The 6,251-nt window shown below is 32.8% G+C and overlaps 1 non-coding gene across 1 annotated transcript; it reads left to right on the plus strand.

Moving 5' to 3' along the window:
- Positions 1-5,750: 5,750 nt before the first annotated feature.
- Positions 5,751-5,892, plus strand: LOC140597652 (U4 spliceosomal RNA). Its single transcript, XR_011999469.1, has one exon. It is a non-coding gene; the product is annotated as a U4 spliceosomal RNA (small nuclear RNA).
- Positions 5,893-6,251: the final 359 nt, after the last annotated feature.

Here is a 6,251-nt window from a genome sequence, read left to right on the forward strand (position 1 = left end):
CCTGGGCCTCTTCATAACATCAGCTACAGATAGCAATGGTATCAGTCTGCTTTTCATCTCTTTCCAATAACATTCTCCACTACATGCATGATACATTGTTCATTTTTATAACTATTTTTTATACTCAAAAATAGAATTCTATAGTTTCAAAGCAAAATAGGATTCCTGAGTCTCCCACAAAAGATGTGATCAGGGACCCAATTGCACCTTCCCTTGGGTCTAACTTTGAGTCATTACTATGTTGTATGTTTATGAAGTAGTCAGCATCCTCTGCTCAGAATAATTATTGTTTTCTTCAGCTACAGCTAAAGTTGATATAAGGAACACACCCGACAAAAATTACACTGAGGTGTCTGGATTTCTCCAGAGAATTTTAAGAATATCTGCATTGCCATGTTCCAAAGAGGCTCTATAGCGCAACCCTTACTTTACACTAACAATGCCATAAACAATTACTGTAGTCTGGCAGTCACCATTGAAAGATCTCTAGCCATGTTTCAAGGGGATTATGGTCAGTCATTGAAATACATTTTCTCCCCCATAGGTATGTATGGAATTCCATCACTCCAAGTGTTCTGTTTACAGAATTTTGTTCAAGTAGGATAAAATACTAATCTTCTTATGGTGAGGCAGGAAATGTTTGCACACAGGTTTATTCACTATAGCAGAGCACGTACCCAGTGAACTGCCTTGCTCAGCAACTTCCTCTGAGGGTATACAGCAGCTGCTCCTTATCCATGGTTTCACTTTCCACAGCTTCAGCTACCTGCCTTCAACTGGAGACAGGAAGCAGGAGATCCTCCTGATGATATGTCAGAAGGTCACGGTTGCCTAAACCTAATTCACAGAGCCTACAACATCCTCCTCACTTCATCTCATTACATAGGCATTTTATCATTTCACATCATCATAAAAAGTTGAGCACTGTTCAATAAGATATTTTAAGGGAGAGAGAGATCATATTCACATAGCTTTTATTACAGTATATTGTTACAGTTGTTCTATTTTATTATTAGTTATTGTTGTTAATCATGGGTATGTATGTACAGGAAAAAAAGACAGTATCTATAGGGTTCAGTACTATATGATTTCAGGCATCCACTGGGGGTCTTGGAACAGAACCTTTGTGGCTAAGGGAGGGGTAGTATATTAGCGTTTTACCCCACAAATAATCTCTACCGGCCACAGTTCGAGCACAGAGAATCACAATCTGCTAACATCTGGGCAGGTGCTCTCATGACCTTTTCAGTGCTACACAGATTCCCCTAAGGTGACAACTGCATTCAGACAACAGTTAGATCTAGATTTAGTTATGTAACAGGGCCAAGTTCAGCAGTCACTTATGAATTTTACGTATAGATCCATGCATGAGAATAGTTCTAAGAGGGAAGAAAAAGGAAATGGACATTTTTATTCAGAACTAATGCTTCAGTGTCTCTCTAAAACAATTTATCAAAAGAAAAAAAATCTTGTTTGACTTCCTCTTACCCATTCTCTCTCTCTCTCTCTCTCTCTCTCTCTCTCTAAACAAACATATTTGGGGTTTGAACTGAACATATTTCCAGCAAGCATTCCATCCTACTTACCTCCTGAGTGATTCAAAGAATTTTAGACAAACTGTCACATTTCTTTGTACACAACACTTAAAGGAAGTTAATTGAATCAGCAATTTAGATACAGACAACCTATAGCAATATAAATGGTTTTGGCGAAGCCAAGGTAAAAATGAATCACTCAGTGGAAAGGTTGGCAGATAAAATACGGAACACCTTGTTGAGCTTTAATTTCAGATAAACAACACATTTCAAATTTTAGCATAAAGATGTCCCAGATACTGCCCGGCACATACTTAGAATAAAATCATTTTTATCATAAGTTCAAATTTAACTGGAAATCCTGTCAAATTTGCTAAATTTGACAACCCTACTCTATGAAGGGAAGGGGAGAAAAATGTATGTGAAAATCTTGGCAACTTAGAAGGTCAGAGCCACTGTATTTAAACATCTGAAGTTACTTCCTCTATTTTCAAGCCCCATAATATAAAATATTTAGAACAAATAAAAGGAGATGCTTCACTCAGCAGGCAGTCACCTTGTGAAATTCACTGTCACCATAGGTCACTGGGCTGGATAATTTTATGACCAATAATAACATTTGTCTGAATGCATGCTGAGAAAAGGTAATCAAATCTCACACTTTAGGGAATAAGTTGCTCATTGCAGAAATTGGGAGGGAATGACTTCCTGCACAATTGGCCAGGGGTGTTATGAGGGTTATGGTCATTGTCAGAGAGCCTGCCTGCCCCCATGGATCAGGGAGAGGCTGACTAATCAATGAGTGTTGTCACCAAAAATGGATGCAAAATTCACTATTAGTAATGAGGTTGATCATGATGGTAAAAATAATTATGCAATGCTTATTTAAAAGAGACCACTCATGTATTTATAAGGAAAAATAGTTAATTTAAGGTGATTTTACATGATACAAACTAAAGAAACATATTAATTGTTTTTTTTTTTTTCTTTTTTAGTCAGGATCATAGAAGGTAGAAAGAAATAGAAACTGTTCACTAGCTCCAGAGAAGGAGATGCCCTCCCTTTTGCACAGGATTTCTGATTTTCTTTATAGCCTCATCACATCCACAAATTAACCTCAGTTTTACAGCATCAATGTAAGGAAAGATTATAATCCAAACTACAGTCATATAAGAAAGATGATGTCACAAAATTTTGATAAAGCAAAGTTGACCTATTCTTTCCAGTTACAAGCACCTCCTTTTGTCTCCTAATGAATCTCCCCCCTTGCCATGCTATCTTGGTTTCTTTTGTCACAAAGAAAAATAGTATAATAAATAAATTCATTCTAAAGTAAAATGAATTTCATTGAGTGGAGTCCTGTAAGGAAAGTCGTACGGAAAGGAGGTGGACAGAGTCAATAATTTACCCAAAGCAATGATGTCTATGGTAGAATGTTAAATCTACCATAGAGCTACAAGTTAAATTCCTTAATGTTCTTCACTTCATAAATAAAACTTTCTAATTTATCTACTTATAAGGCTATTATTACATTTTGAGCCCTCGTGAGATACTCGAGTTGGAATGTGTTGCCTAAGTCTGATAAGTGACATAAGGCAAAGAAAAAACAATGCAATGCAAGAATGATGTGTCCCCACCACTTCTTTGATTCTGACAGGACAAAGATAAACCAAACAGAGCAAAAACAAATACATGACTTTTGATTTTGATTTTTGTTACCAATTAACATTTATCATTGAATAGCAACTAAATAGCAATATATCATTTAAACTGCAAGCGAATTTTCACAGTCATTTATTGAGCTTAAGAGAAAAAAAGTGGAACAAAAAGCAATTAATAGGTTAAATATATACTTTTTCCAAGATCCCAAAGATTAATATAAGCCATAAACAAAATAACTTGAAGAAAAAAAGGAATAACATGCATTATAATAAACAGAATGATTACCTCCAGACACAAGTAAGCAATTTGTCCATTGACTCCATCAAAATAACACAGCACTTGTTGTTGTTGTTGTTCTAAAATTCATCTAGGTAGCTATACACTAGCAATGTTTAGCTACTGAAAACCAGCTAAAATGCAAAGTATTGTATACGACTAAAATCTGAAATAAAATAGATAAACAAGGAAGGAGTTAACTATAAAGAAGTAAATAATTTCCTATTTCTTGTCCCTTAAACACAGACATAATTGATATAATCAAAGAAATTGAAACCATGGTTGAAATCTCAATGACTAGTTGAACACGGTTTGTTGGTGAGACAAAGAGAAATATTTGGATTAAAACATGCAAAGTTAAAAAAATGAAACGTTCCCTGTTAAAATATTTGTACCATACCAAATAAGATGTTTAAATTCAAATTGATCATTTTTTTAGCAAATATACCTGATATGATTTTTTTTCTTCATGTTTCATGGTACATCTATGATGACTGAATCTGATATTTCTGCTGAATTTCTCAGTTTAGTTTCTCTGTTGACCATTAAATCTATTATCTCTCTATATCTAATTTACCAATATATTAAATCTGGAGGACAAATTTTATCCTGATAGATTTATCTGGAAGTTGGCCATGTCTTTTATATAGTATAGTTTTCTCTTTCCTCTTTTAGTTAAATTGTTTTAAAACAGCCTACATGTTTAGAATCTTACAACCAAAATGCTTGAATTAATTAATTTTATGTTTTAAGAACAAAAGTAGCTTCTTCATTAGAACTTCTCCATTTGCATGGTAATAACAAATATTGGATTGGAAAGGAATGTGTAAAATAAGATAGTAGATTTTTTGTCATGTTTTATTACCAAGCTTAAGAAAATTGATTCCTTTTAAAATATTGGCATCTGCTTAAAAGTCACTACATTTGCATAAGGTAAATGCATGAATAATACCAAATACTTTAGTATATGTTACAAACTATGTCAAATAGCTTCAATTCCAAAACCTTTCTTTTTTCTTTTCTTTTTTTTTTTTTTCATTTCCTTAGGTTACAGTTAGAGAAATCTTTTCTTTCATCTTGCTGAAAAATTGGAGGCAAGTTGGGTTTGTTCTCCAAAGGCCGTATAATTTTTCACTGAAGTAAACAAGCCTAATTTTAGAAGCATATATTGTGGTCATTAAAGTGCTCCATATGTAGCTATATTATAAAATATCTAGAGAGAGTGGATTTTGTTTAGTGTCTACAAGTACTTCATTTTATAGATATTTTCCAACCAACACACACAAACATACTTCAACCTTATGGCTGGTAACAGTATCTTGCCATCTGTGTGTTTGTATTTTAAGCAGAACATGCTATGAAAATGTAGTAAAAATATACAACAAAAAAGAAACCTGAAGCCAGTTTTAAGTAGACTACTTCTTGGCTTAGAAAATTAAGAGTGCCAAACATCATCTGTGCTTTTCTAAAATAATATGTTAAAGAAATACAGATGAACACTTCTTTTTTTTTTTTGAACAAAGCAAATTGAGTAAAAATAGATGAAATGGCTGAAGAGTTTCCTTTTTAGGGAAAAGGCCATTATTATTTGTTTTTGAAGATGTAGTCATATATATTCCCTAATATTTTCTTTTTTTATTTTATTTTATTTTATTTTTTTTTTTTATTTTTTTTTTCCTAATATTTTCTTTAGTTTAAAATATTTAGTTAGAGCTATTATCCCTATTAAATTTTTTAAAAATCTTCCTGGGTGTAAGAACTATTATGTACTTTGTGGTTGTGTTCAGTATTTATAGGTTCTCCACCACTGTCCCTAAATTTAAGTTCTAGAGCCTAACATGCTTTTCCTACATCAAAGAATGAGAATGTTTACTATTAGTAACTCAATTGGTATCAGGTATTTTCTATATTTTCTTGAGGATTATTTTGTCAGTGGCTAATATCAAATTTCTCAATAGAAATGGAATATTTGGTAAATTATGTACAAATTTTTCTATCATTTAATATACTTAGGTCATTAGAAGAATCACAAAATTTTAGTGAAGTTTCTTTCCATTATTTCTACATATTTCATACATAACATCAGAGGTTCAGATTTTTCATGACATTCCAAAAAACTAATTTTTAAAAATTCCAATTCTATTTATGTACTATGGGTAATTTAATGTTTCCTAATACTACTTACATCTTACTTTACATTTATTCATTAATTTATAAAAATTGGCCATCATAAGATTAAAATATAAGTACTGCCCACACTTCAAATAACAACAAAAAAGCTTTGCGCAGTGGCAATATCATAGCCAATGAGGTTTATCCAAGGCGCGATTATTGCTAATTCAAATAACAACAACAAAAAAAACAATTTAATGCCTACAACATTATTAGAAGATGCTAATATTTATAACATATAGCAATGACCAACAAAACAGAAGACAATAAAATTCCACTTGTCCTGGTTTCAACTATAACAAATAAATGAGCAAGCAGACAACAGATTCAAAACCAGATCTACAAGATAGAGCAACATAAACTGGATTTAATTTCCCACCTGAAAACAAACAAACAAACAAAAAACAACAATGTAAAACAATGATTTTGAACACACTCCTGAACAATGAACCAACCTTGAGAGATAGGACACAAAGTACCTGAGCCCTATGATTGCTTCAGTTTAGGGCCTTCAAAGAATTTCCAGCTAAGAGCAGTAAAGAGGAGCCTAAATGGAGCCATGGGCCTGTCTAAATTGAGATCTTAGGAGATCAAGGGAGTCAGAAT

Source organism: Vulpes vulpes, unplaced genomic scaffold (genome assembly GCF_048418805.1).
Source record: "Vulpes vulpes isolate BD-2025 unplaced genomic scaffold, VulVul3 u000000815, whole genome shotgun sequence".
In the NCBI taxonomy this organism is placed as follows: domain Eukaryota; kingdom Metazoa; phylum Chordata; class Mammalia; order Carnivora; family Canidae; genus Vulpes; species Vulpes vulpes.